Here is a 27,156-nt window from a genome sequence, read left to right on the forward strand (position 1 = left end):
AATTTTTAAAAATTTTGTGTAGAGATGGAGGGTCTCACTATGTTGCCCAGACTGGTCTCAAATGCCTGGCCTCAAGCAATCCTCTCACCTGGACCTGCCAAAGGGTTGGCATTAAAGGCATGAGCCATCGTGCTCAGCCAGGAAATATTTTTAACCATAATTGTGTTGCATCAAATTCACAGCCAGAAAGCAGAAATCTGAAAATTCGAAGCTTAGCAATAAGTATGTAAACCACACACACACACACACACACACTCATACATACACACATTCACACATGTATACACACATTCACACATATACACACATTCACACATATACACACACATTCACACATATACACACACACTTCCTATAGAACTGAGCTCAGGACAAAATCCAACTGTGGGGGCCACTGAAGGCCTGTTTTGCAAAACGGCTGCTCCGGTTTTTTTTCATCTGGATGAGCAGAAGAGAAAGACATGCTTGTGGGCCAGGCGCAGTGGCTCATGCCTGTAATCCCAGCACTTTGTTGGGGGCCTAGGCAGGTAGATCACGATGGCAGGAGTTTGAGACCAGCCTGATCAACATGGTGAAACACCATCTCTATTAAAAACACAAAAATTAGGCAGGCATAGTGGCGCGCGCCTGTAGTCCCAGCTACTCAGGAGGCTGAGGCAGGAGAATCGCTTGAACCTGGGAGGCAGAGGTTGCAGTGGGCTGAGATTGTGCCACTGGAGTCTGGCCTGGGCAACAGAACGAGATTGCACCTCAAAAAAATTTTTTTTAATAAAACTAAAAAATACAAAAATTAGGCTGGGCGCGGTGGCTCACGCCTGTAATCCCAGCACTTTGGGAGGCCGAGGCGGGTGGATCACCTGAGGTCAGGAGTTCAAGACCAGCCTGGCCAACATGGTGAAACTCCATCTCAACTAAAAATACAAAAAAATTAGCTGGGCGTGATGGTACGTGCCTATAATCCCAACTACTTGGGAGGCTGAGGCAGGAAAATTGCTTGAACCTGGGAGGCAGAGGTTGCAGTGAACCGAGATCACGCCACTGCACTCTAGCCTGGACAGCAGAGTGAGATGTGCTTGTGGCCACTGGGAAGGGTCAAAGTCTTTCAAGTTCAAGTAGGGACCTGCAGAGAGGGTTCTCACGGCACAGCGTGGAGCTGAAACAAGTTGTGAAACCAGATCAGACCCAGGGCCGGGGTGTGCGAAGGAGGCCTTGGGGCTCAGAGCTCTCGCCTGGGAATTTCACACAAGACTCGTCCCATTCTGCAGGTCTGGATTTGAGGATTTGCTCCTGGGCTTCACTGGTTATCTGCACATCGGTGCCAACTGGCGAAGGTCAAGGTAGGCTGGATCCAGGCTGGAACCAGCAGGTGCCCTGAGGACTGCGACAGGAAGCCAATTAGGAACAACTTCTTATTGTCTCCTTGCTGAAAACCACAGAGTTCTTATCTTCTGAAAACTTTGCTCTGGGCTGGAAGGCGTGGCTGGTTGCCCTGCTGGTATCAGGGCCAGAGTGGGAACCAGTATTGGCCATTGGACTAAGTGTCCTTTTTTTAATTAAAAAAAAAGTTGCATTATTTTATATACAGTATTAGTCCCTCTCCTCTCTCCTGCTTAATTTGTATTTAATTTTCTCTTATTTTTCTTGTTTTTTTTTTTTTTTTTTGAGACGGAGTCTCTCTCTGTCGCCCAGGCTGGAGTGCAGTGGCATGATCTTGGCTCACTGCAAGCTCTGCCTCCCGGGTTCACACCATTCTCCTGCCTCAGCCTCCCAAGTAGCTGGGACTACAGGTGCCCGCCACCATGCCCGGCTAATTTTTTTATGTTTTTTAGTAGAGACGGGGTTTCACCATGTTAGCCAGGATGGTCTCGATCTCCCGACCTCATGATCTGCCTGCCTCGGCCTCCCAAAGTGCTGGGTTTACAGACGTGAGCCACCACGCCTGGCCTATAAAAAGTTGTATTATTATATTTTTTAAATTTTTTATTTTATTTTAGTGTGTTTGGCAGAGTCACCCAGGCTGGAGTGCACTGGCACGATCTCAGCTCACTGCAGCCTCCATCTCCCAGGCTCAAGCGATTCTCCTGCCTTAGCCTCCCGAGTAGCTGGGATTACAGGCACCCGCCACAACACCCAGCTAATTTTTGTATTTTTAGTAGAGATGGAGTTTCACCATGTTGGCCAGGCTGGTCGCAAACTCCTGACCTCAGGTGATCCACCCGCCTCAGCCTCCCAACAAAATGCTGGGATTACAGGCATGAGCCACCATGCCCAGCCCTCCTGGCTAATTTTTATATCTTTAGTAGAGACAGGGTTTCACCATGTTGTCCAAGCTGGTCTTGAACTCCTGACTCTCAAATACAAAAAATTGGCTGGGCATGGTGGCTCACACCTGTAATCCCAGCACTTCGGGAGGCCGAGGCGGGTAGATCACGAGGTCAGGAGATCGAGACCATCCTGGCTAACATGGTGAAACCCCGTCTCTACTAAAAATACAAAAAATTAGCCGGGTGTGGTGACGGGCACCTGTAGTCCCAGCTACTCAGGAGGCTGAGGCAGGAGAATGGCATGAACCTGGGAGGCGGAGCTTGCAGTGAGCCGAGATTGTGCCACTGCACTCCAGCCTGGGCAACAGAGTGAGACTCCATCTCAAAAAAAAAAAAAAAATAGTCCCAGCTACTCAGTAGGCTGAGGTGGGAGGATCACTTGAGCTTGGGATGTCAGGGTTGCAGTGAGCTGACATCTTGCCACTACGCTCCAGCCTGGGCTGCAGAGGAATACCCTGTCTAAAAAAGAAAAAAAAGAAGAAAGTAAGCAGGCAAGCAGGTCAGTGATTGCCAGGGCCTGGGGTGGTGGGTGGTGAGGAAAATTAACTAATGAAGAGGGGCACAGGAAACTTTCTAGAGCAATGGAAGTGTTCCATATCTTTTTTTTTGACAGAGTCTCGCTCTGTCACCCAGGCTGGAGTGCAGTGTTGCGATCTTGGCTTACTGCGACCTCCACCTCCTGGGTTCAAGCCATTCTCCTGCCTCAGCCTCCTGAGTAGCTGGGATTTCAGGCATGGCATGCGCCAGCACGCCCGGCTAATTTTTGTATTTTTAGTAGAGACAGGGTTTCACCATGTTGGCCAGGCTGGGCTCAAACCCCTGACCTCAGATGATCTGCCTGCCTCGGCCTCCCAAAGTGCTGGGATTACAGGCATGAGCCACTGCACCCAGCCCTGTATCTTGATTATGGTGGGGGTGACATGGGTGAGTGAAAATATTTGCTAAGGCTCCTTTAAGTAAACACATAAAAACGAATGCATTTTATTCTGTGTAAATAAAATACTTGAATAAAGTTGTTAAAAAAAAGCAGCAGCAGCTTAGTCCAGCTTCCCTGAGTGGGTGGTGTAATTTCGCCTGGAAGCGGAGGCTGGAATGACAGGCATCTTGGCCAACGTGTTCAGCACAAACCAGTCAACTGGCACAGAGGGCCCATTGTGATCAGACCACAGACTCTCCAGACAGAGCTGCACCTTCCCCTGCGCCCCGGCCAGCACTGGCTGTTTGCCATTCCCTCTGCACCCTGTGCACCTTGACACAGTAGATCTCTGCACAAGCCCTTCTCTTTGCCTCCTTACCCCCTACCCTCCACCTTCTTCACCAGGAAAGTTCTATGCATTGTTCAAATGCCCCCACTCCCCACCTCCTCTGGGCTCTTTTTTTTTTTTGAGACAGAATCTCGCTCTGTAGCCCAGGCTGGAGTGCAGTGGCGCAATCTCGGCTCACTGCAACCTCCACCTCCCGGGTTCAAGTGATTCTCTTGCCTCAGCCTCCTGAGTAGCTGGGACTATAGGCATGTGCCAACACACCCGGCTAATTGTTGTAGTTTTAGTAGAGACAGGGTTTCACCATGTTGGCCAGGCTGGTCTCAAACTCCTGACGTCAAGGGATCCGCCTGCCTTGGTCTCCCAAAGTGTTGGCATTACAGCGATGAGTCACCATGCCCGGCCTTTGGGCTCTTATGACAGGTGCCCTAGTCAGACTATATTATGACCTGTTTACAACTCTGTCCCCCAACAAGTCTGTAAACTATTTTTCTTTTTCTTTTTTTTTTGAGATGGAGTCTCACTCTGTCTCCGAGGCTGGAGTGCAGTGGCGTGATCTCGGCTCAGTGCAATCTCTGTCTCCCAGGTTCAAGCGATTCTCCTGTCTCAGCCTCCCAAGTAGCTGAGACTACAGGTGCCCGCTACCACGCCCAGCTAATTTTTGTGTTTTTAGTAGAGACGTAGTTTCACCATGTTGGCCAGGCTGGTCTCAAACTCCTGATCTTAGGTGATCTGCCCACTTCAGCTTCTCAAAGTGCTGGTATTCCAGGCAGGAGCCACCATGCCCGGCCTCTGGGCTCTTATTACAGATGCCATAGTCAGATTGTATTATAACCTGTTCACAACGCTGTCCTCCCACAAGTCTGTAAACTTCTCGAGGTCACAGATGGTACCATTTTTATCTCTGCATCCCCAAAGCACCTAACGCATTCCCTAAAACACAGCAATAAAACATTCCTTGCATCCTTGTCAAGCAATGGTGTCAGCCCTTTACACGCTTTATTTATTTATTTATTTATTTATTTATTTATTCATTTATTGACAGAATTTATTTAGAGACAGCCTGTCACCCAGGCTGGAGTGTGATGGTGTGATCATAGCTCACAGCAGCCTCGAGCTCCTGCACTCAAGCAATCCTCTCACTTCAGCCTCCTGAGTAGCTGGGGCCGCGGGTGTGTGTCTCCAAACCCAGCTAACTTAAAAATTTATTTTTTGCAGACAGAGGGTCTCCCTGTGTGGCCCAGGCTGATCTCAAACTCCTGGGCTCAAGCAGTCCTCCCACCTCAGCCTCCCAAAATGTGGGGATTATAGGCATGAGCTACCAGGACCAGCTAATTTTTAAAATTTTTCTTTTTTGTAGAGATAGGGTCTCCGTGTGTCGCCTGGGCTGGTGTCAAATTCCTGGCCTCGAGTGATCCTCCTGCCTTGGCTTCCTAAAGGGCTGAGATTACAAGTGTGAGCCACTGTGCCTGGGCAACTCAAGTCCCCTTCACCTTCAGTCATTCAGTCAACAAACACCAAATACTTGCTCCACACTAGGCATGCCCCAGGCCAATGAATGAGGCTCGGTCCCTACCCTTAGTGAGCTTATATAAGAGGAAGACTCACAAACAGTGGGCTTTTTGGATGGAAACATGAATGAACGAATGAATGAATGAATGAGTGAATACAAGCTGCCTTTCCTCTCCACTGCTGTCTGGGTGATCACGCAGTATGTGCGGCAGGTGCCTATCCCGTCCCATTCCACGTCCGCTCTGGAGGGTCCTAATCTAGGACACCTTAGTGTATCTCATAGATGGCCAGCTATGGATCTAAGATTCATTGGGCCAATGGATTTGTACTTTTTTGGTGGGCTAATAGTCACAGCTGTGTCTCTCTATTTTATTTTATTATGTTATTATCTTTTATTTTTTATTTTTTTTGAGACAGGGTCTCTGTCACCCAGGCTGGAGTGCAGTGGTGTGATCTCAGCCCACTGCAATGTGTGCCTCCTGGGTTCAAGCGATTCTCGTGCATCCACCTCCGGAGTAGCTGGGACATCCGGCTAATTTTTGTATTTTTAGTAGAGACGGGGTTTCGCCATGCTGGCCAGACTGGTCTTGAATTCTAGACGTCAAGTGATTCACCTGCCTCGGCCTCCCAAAGTGGCAGGATTACAGGGGTGAGCCACTGCACCCGGCCTGTTTTTGTATTTTATTATCAAAATCTAGTGGATTTTATTAACTAGGCTTATGTTGAGGGCCGGGCGCGGTGGCTCATGTCTGTAATCCCAGCACTTTGGGAGGCTGAGGCGGGCAGATCACCTGAGGCTAGGAGTTCAAGATCATCCTGGCCAACATGGTGAAACCTCGTCTCTACTAAAACTACAAAAATTAGCCTAGCATGGTGGCATGTGCCTGTAATCTCAGCTATTCAGGAGGCTGAGGCAGGAGAATCACTTAAACCTGGGAGACAGAGGTTGCAGCAAGCCGAGATTATGCCACTGCACTGCAGCTGGGGCGACAGAGCGAAACTCCGTCTCAAAACAAAAAAACAAAAAACAAAAAAACTAGGGTTATGTTGGCATCGCTTGCTTTTTTTTTTTTTTTTTTTTTTTTTGAGATAAGGTCTCGCTCTGTCACCCAGGCTGGATTCCAGTGCTGTGATCATAGCTCACCACAGCCTCAAACTCCTGGGCTCAGATGATCCGCCCACCACAACCTTCTGAGTAGGTGGGAATACAGGGGTGCACCACGACACCTGGATAATTTTTAAAATTTTTTGTAGAGGTCGGGGGTCTCACTATCTTGCCCAGGCTGGTCTCGAACTCTGGGCCTCAAGCGATTCTCCTGCCTTGGCCTCCCAAAGTGCTGGTATTACAGGCACACCATACCAAGCCTGCATTTTCACTTAAATTCGCATTTGGAGTACATAACCCCCATACATGTGGGTAAAGAACCAAACATAAGTTTCCTTGTCAGCTGCTGCTGCTTTTTTTTTTTTCTTTTGAAACTGAGTTTCACTTTTATTGCCCAGGTTGGAGTGCAATGGTGAGGTCTCGGCTCACTGCAACCTCTGTCTCCTAGGTTCAAGCCATTCTCCTGCCTCAGCCTCCCAAGTAGCTGGGATTACAGACATCCGCCACCACGCCCGGCTAATTTTTGTATTTTCAGTAGAGAAAGGGTTTCACCATGTTGGCCAGGCTGGTCTCAAACTCCTGACCTCAGGTGATCCACCCGCCTTGGCCTCCCAAAGTGCTGGGATTGAGCCACTGCACCCGGCCCCCTGTCAGCTTCTAAATGTAATGGCTTTCCTGGTTCCTTGGTGCCTACAACAGTGCTGCAATTTCTCATGTATTCGGATATCTGTGGCTAATAAGTTTTGTTCGTTTTGTTTGCCAAAACTTGATTTTCCCATCCCTTTGGGAAGCCAAGGCAAGAGGATCACTTGAGGCCAGAAGTTTAAGACTAGCATGGCCAGGCCGGGCACGGTGGCTCACGCTAGTAATCCCAGCACATTGGGAGGCTGAGGCAGGCGGATCATGAGGTCAGGAGTTTGAGACCAGTCTGGCCAACATGGTGAAACCCTGTCTCTACTAAAGATACAAAAATTAGCCCGGCGTAGTAGCACGTGCCTGTAGTCCCAGCTACTCAGGAGGCTGAGACAGGATAATTGCTTGAACCCAGGAGGCGGAGGTTGCAGTGAGCCGAGATCGCGCCATTGCACTCCACCCTGGGCGACTGAGCGAGACTCCATCTCAAAAAAAAGACCAGCATGGCCAACATGATGAAACTCCGTCTCTACTAAAAATACAAAAATTAGCCAGGCGTGGTGGTGCACGCCTGTAATCCCAGCTACTCAGGAGGCTGTGGCACGAGAATTGCTTGAACCCAGGAGTTGGAGGCTGCAGTGAGCCTAGATTTCACCACTGTACTCCAGCCTGGGTGACAGAGTGAGACTCTGTCTCAAAAAAAAAGAAAAGAAAAAAAAAGAACTTGATTTTCAGGGAATGAACTTTCCTAGTGAGGTTTCTTTAAAAATCTTTAATTTCCTGTGTCTGCAGTATGTCAGGAGGTGGTTCACAGCTCATTTCACTTTGCTTGAAACAAAGTATAAGCTTTCAGTTGGGAAGGAGTGTTGCTTGTTTACTACTTTTCAATTCATTAGTGGAAGAGATAAAATTGTGCCTTATGTTTTACTTCATGGTACGGCCCAGAACAATGCAATTTGGAAATGAGTACACCTGTTTTAATTTTTTTGCACTTTTTGTGTGTGTGGAGACAGGATCTCCCTATGTTGTCCAGGCTGGTCTCAAACTCCTGGGCTCCAGCCATCCTCCCACCTCTGCCTCCCAAAGTGCTGGGATTACAGCATGAGCCACCACGCCTAGCCTATATTTTATTATTTTATTTTAGTTTACTTTAGTTTCTATTTATTTATTTATTTATTTTTGAGACAGCATCTCACTCTGTTGCCCAGGCTACAGTGCAAAGACATGATCTCAGCTCACTGCAACCTCTGCCTCCCGGGTTCAAGTGATTCTCCTGCCTCAGCCTCCCGAGTAGCTGGGACTACAGGCACCCACCACCACGCCAAGCTAATTTTTATATTTTTAATAGAGATGGGGTTTTACCATGTTGGCCAGGATGGTCTCAATCTCTTGACCTCGTGATCTGCCCGCCTCGGCCTCCCAAAGTGCTGGGATTACAGGCATGAGCCACTGCGCCCGGCCAGTTTACTTTAGTTTTTTTTTTTCCTCTCTTTAAATTTTTTATGCACAAGTAGATTTTTTTTTTTTTCTTTTGAGACAGGGTTTATAGCACCAGGCTGGAGTATACTGGTGCAATCATGGCTCACTGCAGCCTCTAACTCCTGACCTTAGGCAGTCCTCTTACCTTACCTCAGTAACATGATATAGGTTGTTTTTTTGTTTGTTTGTTTTCTGTTTTTTGTTTTTTTTTTTTGAGACGGAGTCTCCCTCTGTCGCCTAGGCTGGAGTGCAGTGGCACGATCTCGGCTGACTGCAAGCTCCGCCTCCCGGATTCACGCCATTATCCTGCCTCAGCCTCCTGAGTAGCTGGGACTACAGGCGCCTGCCACCACGCCCGGCTAATTTTTTGTATTTTTAGTAGAGACAGGGTTTCACCGTGTTAGCCAGGATAGTCTTGATCTCCTGACCTCATGATCTGCCCACCTCAGCCTCCCAAAGTGTTGGGATTACAGGCGTGAGCCACTGCGCCGGGCAATATAGGTTTTTATAAGAATTAAATCTATTATCAAGCCAGGTGTGGCCGCTCATGCCTGTAGTCCCAGCACTTTGGGAGGCCAAGGCAGGCGGATCCCCTGAGGTCAGGAGTTCGAGACCAGCCTGGCCAACATGGTGAAACCCCGTCTCTGTTAAAAATACAAAAATTAGCTGGGCATTGTGGCAGGCAACCTATAATCTCAGCTACTTGGGAGGCTGAGGCAGGAGGAGTGCTTGAGCCCAGGGCAAGGCTACAGTGAGCTGTGATCACATCAGTGCTCTCTAGCATGGGAGAGAGAGTGAGACCCTGTCTCTCAAAACAAACAAACAAACTATGATAACTGAATAATAAAAAGACAAGCAACCTTCACAAAATGGGCAAGAAACACACATGACCAATGAGCAAAAGATGCTCCACTTCGTCTGTTATTAGGGTAATGCAAATCAGAATTACAGTGAGATATCTTTCATACCCATAGCAATCAGACAGGAAAAAGCAAAAGCAGAAAATAAGTATTGACAGGGATGTGGAGACACTGGAACCCTAGCGCATTGCTGGTGGGAGTGGAAAAATCATGCAGCCACTGTGGTACTTTGATGGTTCCTCAAAAAGTTAAATATAAAATTACCATGCGAGGCTGGGCACAGTGACTCACGCCTGTAATCCCAGCACTTTGAAAGGCCGAGGTGGGAGGATTGCTTGAGGTCAGGAGCTTGAGACCAGCTTAGCCAACATAGTAAAATCCCGTCTCTACTAAAAATACAAAAATTAGCCAGGCGTGGTGGAACTGTAGGTGGGACTACAGTCCCAGCTACTTGGGAGGTTGAGGCACTGCACTGCAGCCTGGGTGACAGAGTGAGAGAGACTTTGTCTCAAAAAAAAAAAAAAAGAAAAAAGAAAAAGAAAAATGTCATGTGAGGCTGGGCATGGTGGCTCACGCCTGTAATCCCAGCACTTTGGGAAGCTGAAGTCGGAGGATTGCTTGAGGCCAGGATATCAAGACCAGTCTGGGCAACATAGTAAGACCCCATCTCAATTTTTTTTTTTTTTTTGAGACAGAGTCTCACTCTGGAGTACAGTGGCGTGATCTCGGCTCACTGCAACCTCCACCTCCGGGTTCAAGCGATTCTCCTGTCTCAGCCTCTCAAATAGCTGGTATTATAGGTGTGCACCACCATGCCTGGCTAATTTCTGCATTTTTAGTAGAGACGGGGTTTTACCATGTTGGCCAGGCTAGAAAAATATTTTTTTAATTAAAAAAAAAAAAGAATTAGGGACCGGGCGCGGTGACTCACGCCTGTAATCCCAGCACTTTGGGAGGCCGAGGTGGGCGGATCATGAGGTCAGGAGCTCGAGACCAGCTTGGCCAACATGGTGAAATCCCATTGCTACTAAAAATACAAAAATTAGCTGGGCATGGTGGCTTGCACCTATAATCCCAGCTACTCAGGAGGCTGAGGCAAGAGAATCGCTTAAACCCTGGAGGCAGAGGTTGCAGTGAGCTGAGATCACGCCATTGCACTCCAGCGTGGGTGACAGAGCGAGACACCGTCTCAAAAAAAAAAAAAAAAAGGTTAAAATGGCAAATTTCGTGTCATGTATATTTTGCAAAAAGGAAAACAAATCCACACCAAACTGAGACTTTTTCTTCAACTAGTTAGTTAGAATGAGATTAAGTTAAAGGGAAACGTTTTCACGGTTTACTCCAGTGCCCTGTGGTTGCGCATGGAGGCAGGCTGGCTGGCTCAACACGACTGAGATCGGTATTACGGAGGTAACTCATGCTAACCAAGCTCCTACAGACTGAACTATAAAACTAGAGCACCTTTCCCCCATGCGCAGTTTATAAGGGGAAACAGAATTGTCAGCTGGACTTAACAGAGCTTTCGTTCTAAGCTGTTTACGTTCTCTCCGTCTGCCAACTGCATGCATAGAAATCCCCATAGGGCGGCAGCTGCCCAGGGAAGGGATTGCATTAGGATTTAGCAATGTCATCGGTCCTGTCCCCCACCTCCTCATACTGGGGTACCCTCCCGAACACTCCCTTGCCCCACATACTTGTGGGATTTCAGAACCAGTGGGGAAGGGCACGGCTCTGAGTGCAGGGTGGAGGAGGACTTCCGCCACCTGGAAACCGAGGGCCTGGGGCTGCAGGGGAAGTGACCAGTGTCTGTGCTGGCAGGGAGCCCTGGGAGGTGGCCATTCAGAGGAGGGTAGCGGCGGGGGAAGGTGCCCACAGGCCACCAAAGGCCACAGCAGGCGCAAGGGCTTGGGGCCAGGAGGGACAGCCCTAAAGCCACCGTGAAAAGGATAGCCCTGGACAGCCAGGCTGACGCAGGAGAGAGAAAAAGATCTCGGTGTTGGAAGAGAGAGAGAGAGAGAGAGAGAGAAACTAATTATTGGGGTGGGGAGGGCATTTCTCACTGTTGACTTTTAACACCGAAGACATTAAGAAAAAAAAAAATTGTACTCTAGCCTGGGCAACAGAGTGAGACTCTGTCTCAAAAAACAGAAAAAGAAAAAAATTGGTAAGTTTCACTATGTAAAAATGAAACTTCAGTATAACGATACAAAAAAAGGCCGGGCACGGTGGCTCATGCCTGTAATCCCAGCACTTTGGGAGGCGGAGGTGGGAGGATCACCTGAGGTCAGGAGTTCGAGACCAACCTGGCCAACATGGTGAAACCCCGTTTCTACTTAAAAAAAATACAAAATTAGCTGGGCGTGGTGGCAGGCGCCTGTAATCCCAGCTACTCGGGAGGCTGAGGCAGGAGAATTGCTTGAACCCAAGAGGCAGAGTTTATAGTGAGCTGAGATCACGCCACTGCACTCTAGCCTGGACAACAGAACGAGACTCTGTCTCAAAAAAAAAAAAGCCACAAAAAGTCAAAAGACAAACAGCTACACATAACAAACAAAAGGCTTTTTTAAAGATAGGGTCTTGTTCTATCACCCAGGCTGAGTGCAGTGGTGCAACCTCAGCTCACTGCAGCCTCTGCCTCCCAGGCTCAAGCGATTCTCCTGCCTCAGCCTCCCAAGTAGCTAGGATTACAGGCATGCACCATCACACCCAGCTAATATTCCTATTTTTAGTAGAGATGGGGTTTCACCAGGCTGGTCTCAAGCTCCTGACCTCAGGTGATCCACCCACCTCGGCCTCCCAAAGTTCTGGGATTATAGGTGTGAACCACTGCATTGGGCCTTTCTTTTTTCATTTATAAAGCGCTTATACAAGAGAGTAAGGGAAAAAAGCAAAAGACCTGGACTGGGCGCGGTGGCTCACACCTGTAATCCCAGCACTTTGGGAGGCCGAGGTGGGTGGATCACCTGAGGTCGGGAATTCGAGAGCAGCCTGACCAACATGGAGAAACCCAGTCTCTAGTAAAAACACAAAATCAGCCAGGCGTGGTGGCACATGCCTGTAATCCCAGCTACTCGGGAGGCTGAGGCAGGAGAATTGCTTGAACCCAGGAGGCAGAGGTTGTGGTGAGCTGAGATCACACCATTGCACTCCAACGTGGGCGACAGAGCAAAACTCGGTCTCAAAAAACAAACAAACAAAAAAAGCAAAAGACCAAATTGTGAAATGCAAAAGACATCATGAATATTGTTCGCAGAAACAGAAATGCAAATGGTTAATAAAAATATAAAAAGATGCCCAACTTTGCTCACAATTAATGTACATGTCAGAATTGCTATAAAATGCTGCTTTCCCCCAGAAATGGGAAGGTATGGAGGATATGGACATTCTCTTTTCTTTTCTTTTCTTTTTTTTTTAAGACAGAGCCTTGCTCTGTCACCTAGGCTGGAGTGCAACAGCATGATATTGACTCACTGCAAACTCTGCCTCCTGGGTTCAAGCAATTCTTCTGCCTCAGCCTCCCGAGTGGCTGGGATTACAGGCACCCACCAACACACCTGGCTGATTTTTGCATTTTTAGTAGAGACAAAGTTTCATCATGTTGGCCGGGCTGGTCTCTAACGCTTGACCTCGTGATCCGCCTGCCTCGGCCTCTCAAAGTGCTGGGATTACAGGTGTGAGCTACCGCGCTGGGCCGATATGGACATTTTCATACCCTGTTCATTGTACAGTGGTCCAATCTTTTTGGAAAGAAAATTGGCAATGTGTATCAAAATTTTAGGTGCACAGATCCTTTGATAATGTTGATGCTAAGAATTTGCTTTAAAGATATACTCATGGATGGCCGGGTGCGGTGGCTCACGCCTGTAATCCCCACACTTTGGGAGGCCGAGGCGGGCGGATCTCGAGGTCAGGAGATTGAGACCAGCCTGGCTAACACAGTGAAACCCCGTCTCTACTAAAAATACAAAAACAAAATTAGCTGGGCGTGGTGGCAGGCACCTGTAGTCCCAGCTACTCGGGAGGCTGAGGCAGGAGAATGGAGTGAACCTGGGAGGCGGAGCTTGCAGTGAGCTGAGATCATGCCACTGCACTCGAGCCTGTGCAACAGAGCAAGACTCCCTCTCAAAAAAAAAAAAAAAAAAAAAAAAAGATATACTCATTGCCAGATGCCGTGGCTCACCCCTGTAATCCCAGCACTTTGGGAGGCTGAGGTGGAAGGATCACTTGAGCCCAGGAGTTTGAGACTAGCCTGGCCAACATGACAAAACCCTATCTCTACGAAAATACAAAAATTAGCTGGGTATGGTGGCGGATGCCTGTAATCTCAGCTACTCAAGAGGCTACGGCACAAGAATTGCTTGAACTCAGGAGGCAGAGGTTGCCACGAGCTGAGATTGTGCCACTGCACTCCAGACTGGGTGACACAGTGAGACTCCGTCTTAAAAAAAAAAAAAAAAGATATAAGAGAATGTCAAGCCACTTAACATTGCAAAAATATAAGAAACAACTTAAATGTCCATCATTAGGGGACTGGTTAGAAAAATATGCATAGTATGATCTCATTTTTATACACATTAAAAGGATGTGTGTGTGCCAGTACAGGTTTTTGTTTGTTTGTTTCCTGAAAGGATGTCTTTGATTACAGGTACTAGAGGACTAAGAGAGTACACTCCCCCTTTTAAAAATCATATTCATGGCCGGGCGCGGTGGCTCACGCCTGTAATCCCAACACTTTGGGAGGCTGAGGCGGGCAGATGACCTGAGGTCAGGGGTTTGATATCAGCCTGGCCAACATGGTGAAACCCCGTCTCTACTAAAAATAAAAAAATTAGCCGAGCCAGGTGGTGCATGCCTGTGATCCCAGCTAACTCGGGAGGCTGAGGCAAGAGAATCGTTTGAACCCGGGTAGCAGAGGTTGCAGTGAGCTGAGATCATGTCATTGCACTCCATCCTGGGCAAGAACAGCAAAACTCAATCTCAAAAAAAAAAAAAAAAAATCGTCCAGGCGCAGTGGCTCAAGCCTGTAATCCCAGCACTTTGGGAGGCCCAGGCGGGCGGATCACGAGGTCAGGAGATCGAGACCATCCTGGCTAACACGGTGAAACCCTGTCTCCACTAAAAATATAAAAAAATTAGCCGGGCGTGGTGGCGGGTGCCTGTAGTCCCAGCTACTTGGGAGGCTGAGGCAGGACAATGGCGTGAACCTGGGAGGCAGAGGTTGCAGTGGGCCGAGATCGCGCCTCTGCACTCTAGCCTGGGTGACAGAGTGAGACTCTGTCTTAAAAAAAAAAAAAAAAATCACATTCATAGCTAGGCACGGTGGCTCATCCCTATAATCCCAGCACTTTGGGAGGCTGAGGTGGGCAGATCACTTGAGCCTAGGAGTTCCAGACCAGCCTGGGCAACATGGCAAGACCCTGTCTCTACAAAAAAAATACAAAAATTAGCTGGGTGTGGTGGTGTGCACCTGTAGTCCCAGCTACTTAGGAGGCTGAGGTGGGAGGATCACTTGGGACCAAGAGATAGAGGCTACAGTGAGCAGTGATTGTACCCCTGCACTCTAGCCTGGGTAACAGAGCCAGACACTGTCTCAAAAAAAAAATAATAATAACAAATAGAAAAATTAAAATCATATTCATCTTACTTTGTTTTTTAAAAATTCATTCATCCTAGGATGGGTGCAGTGGCTCATGCCTGTAATCCCAGCACTTTGGGAGGCCGAGGTGGGAGGATCACCTGAGGTCAGGAGTTCGAGACCAGCCTGATCAACATGGAGAAGCCCTGTCTGTAATAAAAATACAACATTAGCCGGGCATGGTGGTGCATGCCTGTAATCCCAGCTACTTGGGAGGCTGAGGCAGGAGAATCACTTGAACCCGAGAGGTGGAGGTTGTGGTGAGCCGAGATTGTGCCATTGCACTCCAGCCTGAGCAACAAGAGCGAGACTCCATCTTTAAAAAAAAAATTAGCCCAGTGTGGTGGTGCACACCTGTGGTCCTCGCTACTTGGTGGGGGTTGAGGCAGGAGAATTGCTTGATCCTGGGGGGTGGATGTTGCAATGAGCTGAGATCATGCAACTGCACTCCAGCTTGGGCGACAGAGTGAGACTTCGTCTCAAAATAAATAAATAATTAATTAATTAAAAAATCCACCCATCCTTTACTTTTCATTGCAAATGCTACTTTCTTTTTTCTTTTCTTTCTTTTTTTTGAGACAGAGTCTTGCTCTGTTGCCCAGGCTGGAGTGCAGTGGCGCTATCTCGGCTCACTACAAGCTCCGTCTCCTAGGTACACGCCATTCTCCTGCCTCAGCCTCCCAAGTAGTTGGGACTACAGGTGCCTGCCACCATGCCTGGCTAATTTTTTTGTATTTTTAGTAGAGACAGGTTTTCACCGTGTTAGCCAGGATGGTCTCCATCTGCTGACCTTGTGATCTGCCCGTCTCGGCCTCCCAAAGTGCTGGGATTACAGGCGTGAGCCACCGCACCTGGCTGCAAATGCTACTTTCTCCATGAAAAATTTTCTGCTTTGTGTCTAGCTTTCTTGTGCCATCTTGACACATTTACCTGAGTGTATATTGTATTTGATTCATTCGTCATATCTGCTTGAATCAGATGGTTATTGCTGGTGAATAGACAACAGTATTTAAGAATTCGGGCTTTGGATCCGAGCAGGTTTAGATCAAAATCTGGTTGTGCCATCTGTGTATCCCAGGCTGAGTACTGAGCCTTTCTGAGCCTCTTTAGCATGAGGGTGGAGGGGCATTCGGAGCACTTGCCACAAAGGCAGCAAGCAATGAGATAATCTATTAAGTGTCGAGCCTGGTGTGTGGCTCCAAGGACTGCTCAATACATGTCAGCCATAATCACATGTTTCTGGAGAGCACAGATGGTCTTGCAGGCTTTCCAGAATATAGTAGGTGTTCAGATTCTTTCTTGATACTCATTGGTGCCCCTCGCTTTCTTCCATTATCTCCGGGTCAGTCTGAGCTCATCTGGAATTGGAAAACACAGCAGGCTGGTATGAATGAAGTCAGCCTACAGCCCCAGGTACAAGCCAGAGTGTGGTCAGCCCCCTCTCTAGGTTTAGGGGGAAGGGAATGGATAATTAACACTTTCTCACTGCTGGGAAAACAATGAAAAGTACTTGATAGTGGGTTAATTTCTTTTTCTTTTTTCTTTTTTTCATACAGAGTTTCACTCTGTCCCCCAGGCTGGAGTGCAGTGGCGTGATCTCAGCTCACTGCAACCTCCACCTCCCGGGTTTAGGCGATTCTCCTGCCTCAGCCTCCCAAGTAACTGGGATTACAGGCACCTGCCACCATGCCCAGCGAATTATTGTATTTTTAGTAAAGTATTTAGTATTTTCACCATGTTGGCCAGGCTGGTCTTGAACTCCTGACCTCAGATGATCCATCCGCCTCGGCCTCCCAAAGTGCTGGGATTACAGGTGTGAACCACCGCGCCTGGCCAGATGGTGGGTTAATTTCACTTTTGAACAGCATCATTCTGATTGGCTTTTCCTCCTCCTTCCAACCCACTGTTCAAAAATTCCCTTTATTATTTGATGAAAACTTTCCCAAGTGGGTCATCTACCTCAGGTGTAATAAACACCAGGTCTTGAAGGGGTTAAAAAAGGTTGCTATGATTCACCAGAAAAAGAGGAAAGGCTTGGTAAACGAAATGCTAAAGAATCAAGAAACTGGTAGTTAGGTCCATGGTGGAAACAAAAAGAGAAAAGGAAGGATGCAGGTATTTGTTGTCAGCATTTAACCTAGATTTTTCTTCTCTTGATTTTATGACTATGTTGCAAAGCTATAGGTTGTCTGTATTTTATATATATATATATATATATATATATATATATATATATATATATGGAATTGTTCTAACATCTATAACAATATACCGTAATAAAAGTTATGTGACTGTGGTCTGTGCCTCTCTCTCAAAAATATCTTCTTGTACTGAACTCAGCTATTTTTGGACCGCGGTTGACCGTGGGTAACTGAAACTGCAGAAAGCGAAACTGCAGATAAGAGGGGGAACTACGGTAGACGCCACCCACCCGTTAGTCACTTGGGAGCCGTCTGGGTTATCAGATCGACTGTCTGCAAGTATTGCATTGTTTGTGTTCAAATCACCCTCATTTTCCGTCATAATGGCCCCAAAGCACAAGAGTAGTGATGCTGGGAATTTGGATAGGCCAAAGAGAAGCCGTAAAGTGCTTCCTCTAAGTGAAAAGGTGAAAGTTCTCGACTTAATCAGGAAAGACAAAAAATCCTATGCTGAGGTTGCTAAGATCTACGGGAAGAATGAATCTTCCATCCGTGAAATTGTGAAGAAGGAAAAAGAAATTCGTGCTAGTTTTGCTGTCTCACCTCCAACTGCTAAAGTGACGGCCACAGTGCGCGATAAGTGCTTAGTTAAGATGGAACAGGCACTGCATTTGTGGGTGGAAGAGATGAACAGAAAACGTGTTCCCATTGACAGCAACATGTTGCGCCAGAAAGCCTTGAGCCTATACCAAGACTTCAGCAAGGGATGCTCTGAAACTGACACGAAGCCATTTACTGCGAGTAAGGGATGGTTACACAGATTCAGGCATAGATTCTCACATCATTACAAGAAGAAGGGTGAGTACAGTACAAGTTATTTTGAGAAAGAGGAGAGAGAGAGAGAGATGGATCACATTCGCCTAACTTAGTACTTGCTATACTTGTTCTATTTTGTTATCATTGTTGTTAATTTCTTCCTGTGCCTAATTGGATTTGGTATTATCCAAGGTTTCAGGCATCCACTAGCCATCTTGGAATGTGTCCCCCACAGATAAGAGGGGACTACTGTATTTGCTCTCTCTTTTTTAACTTTTATTTTAGGTTCATGGGTACATATGCAGGTTTGTTATATAGGTAAACTTGTGTCACCAGCGTTTGTTGTACAGATTATTTTGCCACCCGGGTACTAAGCCTATCTAATAGTTATTTTTTTTCTGCTCCTCATCCTTCTCCCACTGAGGCGGGCGGATCACCTGAGGTTGGGAGTTCGAGATCAGCCCGACCAACACGGAGAAACCCCGTCTCTACTAAAAATACAAAATTAGCCGGGTATGGTGGCGCATGCCTGTAATCCCAGCTACTCGGTACGCTGAGGCAGGAGAATCGCTTGAACCCGGGAGGCAAAGGTTGCGGTGAGCCGAGATCACGCCATTGCACTCCAGCCTGGGCAACAAGAGCGAAACTCTGTCTCAAAAAAAGAAAGAAAGAAAGAAAAGAAACATGGACTTTTTTCATATTAAAAAACAATGTTTTGAATGCTAAATAATACCATCTAATATTTATATAACACGTACCCAAGTTGATAAAGTATTTTCATCTACATATCATCTGATTTCCCCAAATCCCTGGAGGAGGCAGAGAAAATACTATGGAGGTTTTATTTTTAACAACTTAAATTTAGAGCTTTATATTTAAAAACTTAAATTTTAAAACTTCAAAAAACAACGACAATGTTAACATAATCCTAAATAGCAGATAAAATTCATCTAAATCCTGCTACCCCAACAAAGAAAACTGTTTATTTCAACTGGTGCTACATGAATATTCGTTTTACTGTGTCGGCCAGATGCTCACACAAAAGGCAGAGCTGGAGCTGGAAGGTCTATTTAGATCACACCTATATTATTAATTGTTATGAATAAATTATAACTTGGATTTAGTTTTTTTTTCCCACCTTTGGATGAATTCTAAGAACCATACATACTGGAAAAGGTTGTAATTTATTCAAGATTCTAAATATTCAAATTATTCAAACAAAAAACCGTTCAAAAACAGTGTTTTATAATCAGTATTAAAAAATATCATTGTGGTTGGATGTGTTGGCTCATGCCTGTAATCCCAGCACTTTGCGAGGTTGAGGCGGGCAGATTACAAGGTCAGGAGTTTGAGACTAGCCTGACCAACATGGTAGAATCCCGTCTCTACCAAAAATACAGAAATTAGCCGGGCGTGGTGGTGCTCGCCTGTAATCCCAGCTACTCAGGTGGCTGAGGCAGGAGAATCGCTTGAAAATGGGAGGCGGAGGTTGCAGTGAGCCGAGATCACGCCACTGCTCTCCAGCATGAGATACAGAGTGAAACTCTGTCTCAAAAGAAAACAAAAGAAAAAGTGGCTGGGCACGGTGGCTCATGCCTGTAATCCCAACACTTTGGGAGGCCGAGGTGGGCGGATCATGAGGTCAGGAGTTCGAGACCAGCCTGACCAACATGGTGAAACCCTGTCTCTACTAAAAATACAAAAATTAGCCGGGCCTGGTGGCACGCACCTGTAATCCCAGCTACTCAGGAGGCTGAGACAGGAGAATTGCTTGAACCTGGGAGGTGGAGGTTGCAGGAGCCGAGATCGCGCCATTGCACTCCAGCCTGGGCAACTGGAGTGAGAGACCTTGTCTCAAAACAAAAAGCGGAAAACAAAAAAACAGAGTATCTGAACTTTCACCAGAATTATGGTTTTGGGCAATCTGGTCTGGACGCAGTGGCTGAAAGTGCAATGGCAGCACTTTGGGAGTCCGAGGTGGAAGGATCACCTGGGCTTAGGAGTTTGAGACCAGCCTGGCCAACATGACCAACATGGTGAAACCTCGTCTCTACTAAAAATCCAAAAATTAGCCAGGTGTGGTGGTGTGCACCTATAATCCCAGCTACTCGAGGGCCTGGGGCAGGAGAATCGCTTGAACCTGGGAGGTGGAGGTTGCAGTGAGCTGAGCTTGTGCCACTGCACTCCAACCTGTGTGACAGAGTGAGACTCCATCAAAAAAATAAATAAATAAATAAATAAAATATAATATAATATATGAGAGACGGTGGGTGCAGATGCTCTCGCCTGTAATCATAGCACTTTGGAAGGCTGAGGCAGGAGGATTGCTTGAAGCCAGGAGTTTGGAACCAGCCCGGTCAACATAGCAAGACTCCATCTCTACCAAAAAAAAAATGATATAACAGAGTCACCAAAAGAGTATTCAGTTTGGATTCAAAAAAACATCTTTAAAAAGAGCATACGATCCCAACAACAGAGATCTCAACAAAGTGGCATAACCACCGTTCTGTCACCGTGGGCTTTCAGGGGTTCCCATGCAGGGTCCCATGATCATGTGCTATTTCTTTTTTCTTTTCTTTTCCTTTTTTTTTTTTTTTTTTTTTGAGATGGAGTCTCGCTCTGTCTCCCAGGCTGGAGTGCAGTGGCGCAATATCGGCTCACTACAACCTCCACCTCCCAGGTTCAAGCAGTTCTCTGCCTCAGCCTCCCGAGTAGCTGGCATTACAGGCGCCTGCCACCACGCCCGGCTAATTTTTTGTATTTTTAGTAGAGACAGGTTTCACCATCTTGAGACGGAGTCTCGCTCTTTTGCCCAGACTGGAGTGCAATGGTGCGATCTCAGCTCACTGCAACCTCTGCCTCCCCGGTTCAAGCGATTCTACTGCCTCAGCCTCCCGAGTAGCTGGGATTACAGGCACCTGCCACCATGCTCGGCTAATTTTTTTTGTATTTTTAGTAGCGATGAGGTTTCACCATGTTGGCCAGGCTGGTCTCAAACTCCTGACCTCGTGATCCTCCCACTTCGGCCTCCCAAACTGCTGGGATTACAGGCATGAGCCACTGTGCCAATCACATGCTATTTCAAAGCAGTCAACGAAGCTCTAAGCCCAGAGTCTAAGCGAAGATGCATCTGAGTTGGTGGAAGTGCTCACGTGGGGTCCAGATCCATCTCTAGCTTGGCCAAGGCCCATTTGACTTGGCTTTGTTTCCCACCAAACAGAAGAATGGAAAAGTCACATCATATGGACGCGTATCTGAAGACTAAGCTAAACATTAACAAAGAGAGAGGGGGATATAATTGAAATAACATGGATGGTTCTGCCAGCTGTTGGACTCTCTACTTATGTCCTGACTGACCATGAGCTGAGAGCCGCAAATCTGCTCTTGCTGAAGCCCCAATCCAGTCTGCATCTCTTGGTATATGCGTCCTGTGACTCTAGTCTTTTTTTTTTTTGAGACGGAGTTTCGCTTTTGTTGTCCATGCTGGAGTGCAATGGCATGATCTCGGCTCACCACAACCTTTCCCTCCCAGGTTCAAGCGATTCTCCTGCCTCAGCCTCCTGAGTAGCTGGGATTACAGGCATGCGCCACCACGCCCAGCTAATTTTATATTTTTAGAAGAGATGCGGTTTCTCCATGTTGCTGAGGCTGGTCTCGAACTCCTAACCTCAGGTGATCTGCCTGCCTTGGCCTTCTAAAGTGCTGGGATTACAGGCATAAGCCACTGTGCCCAGCCCGATTCTAGTCTTTAAAGGAGGATTTCCTGGCTGGGTGCAGTGGTTTATGCCTGTAATCTCAGCACCTTGGGGGGCTGAGGCAGGCGGATCACTTGAGGTCAGGAATTTGAGACCAGACAGACCAACATGGTGAAACCCTGTCTCTACTAAAAATCCAAAAATTAGCCGGGCATGGTGGTGCATACCTGTAATCCCAGCTACTTGGGAGGCTGAGGCAGCAGAATCGCTTGAGCCCAGGAGTTGGAGGTTGCAGTGAGCCAAGATCGCACCACTGCACTCCAGCCTGGGCACCAGAGTGAGACCCCGTCCCCTCCCAAAAAAAATCAATAAATAAAATAAAGGAGGACTTCCTACTACATCATTTTTAGACACAAATCAACTATTATTTTTCATCTGTTGCCCAATCCCCAAAACAGTAATCTGATCCTACATTTGAAAAAAAAACCTGGGCCCGGTGCAGTGCCTCATGCCTGTAATCCCAGCACTTTGGAGGCCATGGCAGGAGGCTCATTTGAGCCCAGGAAGTCAAGACCAGCCTGGGCAACATAGTGAGACCCGTCTCTACAAAAAACGAAATTAGCTGGGTGTTGTCCCAGGCATTTGGGAGGCTAAGGTGGGAGGATGGCTTGAATCTGGAGTTGGAGGCTGCAGTGAGCTGTGATCGAACCATTGCAGTGCAGCCTGGGTGATACAGTAAGACCCTGTCTCAAAAACAGGAAAAAAAAAAAGTAAAACAAAACCCCAGCTTTGCAGAGAGATAGTATCCAAAGTGATTTATAACAATGGCCACAATTAATGTAGAATCTATACCACTAAGATGAAGGAGAAATTGGTCAATGAATAGTGACAAGTGTTCCAACAAGCCGCAGTGAGCCAGACCTTAATGAAGACAGAACACGCAAGATCTTTATGACTGTAACACATGAATTTGAGGGTTACAAACCTTGATGGCAAAATGCTCAGAAAAACGCTTTGTCTGCATACACATTGCCTCAACAGAGACAGCTTTCTGACTAGAGGTAATTCAAAACCAGCTCATGTTGACCTAACCGTTTTAGGAATTGCTTCAGTCTCAAAGAAGTTGGAGTTGTTTATGAATAGGCAGCAAAATTCCACTGTGGGCCCGGTGCGGTGCTCACGCCTGTAATCTCAGCACTTTGGGAGGCTGAGGCAGGCAGATCACTTGAGGTCGGGAGTTCGAGAACAGTCTGGGCAACATGGTGAAACCCGTCTCTACTAAAAATACAAAAATTAGCTGGGCGTGAATGCACGCCTATAATCCTAGCTACTCAGGAGGCTGAGGCAGGAGAATCACTTGAACCCGGGAGGTAGACGTTGCCGTGAGCCGAGATCGCGCCACTGCACTCCAGCGTGGGCGACGGAGCGAGGCTCGGTCTCAAAAAAAAATTCCACTGTGAACCACTAAACAAATTCATAGAAGAAAGGAACTACCTTCCAAACGTTTTCACGATGATAAGGGTCATCTTGGCTAAATAAGCTTCTGCCTTGCTAACTCACTTTGTAACACCCCCCCAAATTCTACTCCACGACTCCACTATACCCAGGAAATCCTTTCCCTGATCCCTCCAGGTGGAGAAACCACTCTCTCAACAAAAGATACTCACTGAAGTCCACAGCAGCTGAAATCTGCATCTCGTAGGCTGGCTGCTCTTACTAGAGTGAGTTACAGCCTTCTCAAGAGTTAAATTTGTTCCTAAATACATGTCAGTGGCACGTGGTATTGGGAATAGAGAATTTAATTAAATATTACTAAATGTCAATGAAATACAAGTGCAAAAAGAAAGTTGCTCTTGTGCAAACTTAATGAATGACTTTCGAGACAATCGACAAAGGAGAGTCACAATCTTATTAGGCAAGGACCGAAGGGATCCTAGACATTGTCCGGGAAATCGCAAAAATTCAGGCTTCTGTAATCAGATTGCTTCTCCGGTGAGCTTTACGCTCTCCATGTATTTTTCAAAAAAATCCAACATGAAAATTCTAGAGGAGGCTTTATTGGGTGCGGTCTGTGCAAGAGAGACGATGGGGAATGCCAATCGGAGAACCCAGATTGAAAGGAAAGGTTTTTTGGACCCACATCAAAAGACTGGCTGCTCGGAAAGTTTTCTCGCTAGCGACAAAGGCTTGGAGGCTGGAAAAAGCGTCGTGGTCGCCACCTACCGAGAAGCGGCGGGTGGGGGGAGGATGGCCGTCGTGGCCCAAATCCCCAGTGGTACTGGGTTGGGGGGCGGGCGGGAATCAAAAAACCACTCAATCTCGTGCTTTACATAAACATCTAAAAATCGTCGGCCTCGGGGTTGTAAAGTTTTGGAGTTTAACTTAGGTGAACAGTAATGTCTCTCCATTTTCAAAACCCACCGGCTAATTCAAGTTGAGAAGCAAAAAATAATGGTAGGGGGAGGAGTTTGAGTTAAATCGCATCGCGGTTGACAGAACAAAACAGGAGCTACGAGTCAGGATTTCTGCTCCCACTCCCTTGCAAGTTTCCTTCCAAATCCTGAGGGAGAGACAGAGGCGGAGGGTCTGGGGGAGGAATTAAAACACAAGGTCTCCTCCCCTCTCGCCTGTCCGAACTTGGGGGCAACGGTCTCTTTGGAGGCCAGCTTGGAAAACACTAGAGAGGAGTTCTTTGTGTCCCGGAGGGTGGTGCAAGGCGGAAGGACTCCCCTTTTGCAGAGCACGGAGGGCGACGGGCCGGCCCGGGGCTCCCCGGCTTTTGCAGCGTCCCTGCCTCGCAATTTGCAAGGAATGTGGGGTGCAAGAGCAAGTGGGGGACTTGGACGGCGGCTGGCGCTCGGTGGGGACGAGGCCGGAGCCACCACCCGTCCAGATTTCCGTTTCTGCACCCCGGCTCCCCTCCCCCACCCGGGCGGCCGCGCAGGCCCCAGGTGCAGCCATGTTCTCGCTCCCACCACCCTCGCCTCCATTGACAGCCCTTGCTGGAGAGGGCCGGGCGCCGCGCTTGCCTCGTCCTCGGGTTCGGGGCTAGCCGGCGCGGTGCTTCCTGGGAGTTGTAGTCCACGGCAACCGCCGCCGCGTTGACGGGGAACGCATCCGAAACTACAACTCCCGCTGGGCGGCGCTGCGGATGCGCAGGCGCAACGCGCCTTCGAGGAACAAAAAAAAAAAAAAAAAAAAAAAAAAGAAAAAAAGAAAAAAAAAAGGAGGAGGAGGAGGAGGGTGAGAGAGAAGCTGGGAGAGCAGAGAAAAGGGGCCACCGGTCGCCCCCCCGCTTCCCCGCACGCGCTCTCCAGCCGCGGCCGCCCGCCTGCCGCGGTCACCCCGGCCTCTGCCTCTGTCCCCCAGTGATCGGATCAAGGCGCTGAGCGAGGCCCTGCCTGCGGGGCGGCCATGCGGCGGTGACAGGAGCGCGACCGACACGCACGGGCCCCTCGCCCCCTCTCGCCTCCCGTCCGCTTGCCAGCTCCCCTCAGCCGAGGCTGCTCCGCGGCGGCCGCAGCCCGCGCGCGGCCCACACTCGCCTCCCCTCGGCACCCCCGGCCCCGGAGCTGCCTGGAGGCGGCCGCACTCGGGTGAGTCCCTCTCGCCTCATCCCCGCGCCCCCCGCCCCCGCCTCGGGGGCCATTGCGAGCGGGGGCCTTTATTGGAGACTTTGCCCCGCCGGGGCCTGCAGGGACAGGGGCCTGGGAGCCGCGGCCCGCCGCGCGCGGTGTGGGGCCTTGGGGGGCGCCCGTGCCGCCTCCCCCTACCCCCACCCCCACCGCCTCGCCGGGTCTCGAGCCCCGCCGGCCTTGGCAGTGGCCGAAACGAGGCGATGGGGGTGGGGCGGCACGGACGCGGTCGCGGGGGACGACAGTGGCACGCGCGCGCCTCAGTGCGCGTGGGGGAGGGGCGCGCGCGCCGACCGGCGTGGGGTGGGGGGGGCGCCTCGAGCGTGCGATCTCGCGCGCGAGCGAGCGAGCGAGCGGCCCTGCAGGCTGCGCATGCCCCGCCGCGCTGATTGGCCGGCTAGGCGGTGCGGGGGCGCGCGCGGTGCCAGGCCCGAGCCGCCGTGGGGTCGCGCTCGCCTGGTGTATCTGGGGCTCCTGCGCCGGGGCAGCAGACGCGCGGGATTGGCCAACCGGCGCGGGGGCGGGGCCGCGCGTTGCCTGGTAACTGCGGCGGGCGGGGGAGCGGGAGCGCTGTCCCCCGCCCCGCCCCGCTCCGCTCCCAGGTGGAGTCCGCAGTGGGCTTTGTCCCGGGCCGGCCCGGCGCGCCTGCCCCGCGGGGCCTGTTCTTTGGGGGAAATAAACACAATGACCGGAAGGAAAACTTCAGCCTTAGGCCATGAAAATTAAGCCGTCTGGGTTCGGCCAGCACCCAGACGACGGGAGTGCAGAGGAAGAAGGAAAATGAAATGGAAAAAGCTGTCTCCCTCCCGCTCCCTGACTTCTCCACTTTTTCTTAATCCAGCTTTTGCCTTTTCGTGTAGCGAATTTTGTCCTCCCTAGGTCTAGGTTATGGATTTGCGCTGATTTGCGGCTGGGGATGTTCACAGGTGGGGTGCTGTTGGAGTAGTGTCCACTCTTGCCGATGCGCAGCTCTTGCTGACTACTGACCTCCTTTTTTTAAAAAAAATTATTTGTGGAGATGCGTTCTCACTTTGTTGCCCAGGCTAGTCTTGAACTCCTAGGCTCAAGCGATCCTCCCATCTTGGCCCCCCATAGTGCTGGGATTACAGGTGTGAGCCATCGCTTTCGGCTTAATTTTCTTTTTTTTTTAGAAACAGGGTCTCTTTATATTGCCCTGGCTGAAGCGCAGAGTGGCACAATCATAGCACATTGCAGCCTCCAACACCTGGGCTCCAGCGATCCTCCTGCCTCAGCCTCCTCAGTGGCTGGGACTACAGGCGCATGCCATCATGCCCTGCTAATTTTTTTTTTTTGAGATGGAGTCTCACTCTGTGGCCCAGGCTGAAGTGCACTGGCGTGATCTCGGCTCACTGCAACCTCTGCCTCCTGGGTTCAAGCCGTTCTCCTGCCTCAGCCTCCTGAGTAGCTGGGATTACAGGCGTGCCCACCACGCCCGGCTAATTTTTGTATTTTTAGTAGAGATGGCGTTTCACCATGTTGGCCAGGCTGGTCTCCAACTCTTGAATCAAGCTCAAAGCAATCGGCCCGCCTCGGCCTGCCACCAAAGTGCTGGGATTACAGGCGTGAGCCACCGCCCTGGGTCACGCCTGGCTAATTTTAAATTTTTTTTAGAGATGGGGTCTTCTTGTGTTGCCTAGGCTGGTCGGGAACTCCTGGACTCTGGTGATCCTCCCGTTTAGGCCTCCCAAAGTGGTGGGAGTACAGGCTTGAGCCACCACGCTGGGCCTCATCTCTTTTAAATTCAACTTTGCCGCAGACAATGGCTTGATCAGCCAACAGTGCAGAGGAGAAGTCTCCAGCCCTTCAGGGAACAAAAGGGGAAGTTAGTTTGCAAATGAGAACGTGCAGGTAGAGTGCCCTGCGGAGGCGGGGTCTTCTCCCCAGGCGGAGGCCTGTGGTGTGGGATGACCGATTTTATTTCCTGCTACAGGATTTTTCTGTGGCTGCTACCTTGGCTTTCGTTTCTCCTCCTTCTTGAGATCTTGGTCTTTTGGCTGGAATGACATTTTTCAGGCTATGGAAATCTTTCTTGCGCATA

At 49.0% G+C, this 27,156-nt stretch overlaps 1 protein-coding gene across 10 annotated transcripts in view; it reads left to right on the forward strand.

Moving 5' to 3' along the window:
• Window positions 1–24,450: 24,450 nt before the first annotated feature.
• The window catches only part of GTF2I (general transcription factor IIi), a 103,061-nt gene continuing 100,355 nt past the window's right edge, over window positions 24,451–27,156 (forward strand). For 4 of the 10 annotated variants that reach the window (XM_031013083.3, XM_031013087.3, XM_031013085.3 and 1 more), the window contains exon 1: window positions 24,918–25,058. The gene's annotated coding sequence lies outside the window, so the exon portion shown is untranslated. Of the gene's footprint in view, window positions 25,059–27,156 lie in introns of all 10 variants that reach the window. The other 6 variants (XM_063708153.1, XM_063708154.1, XM_063708155.1 and 3 more) reach the window with 4 other exon arrangements.

Source organism: Gorilla gorilla, chromosome 6 (genome assembly GCF_029281585.2).
Source record: "Gorilla gorilla gorilla isolate KB3781 chromosome 6, NHGRI_mGorGor1-v2.1_pri, whole genome shotgun sequence".
In the NCBI taxonomy this organism is placed as follows: Eukaryota; Metazoa; Chordata; class Mammalia; order Primates; family Hominidae; genus Gorilla; species Gorilla gorilla.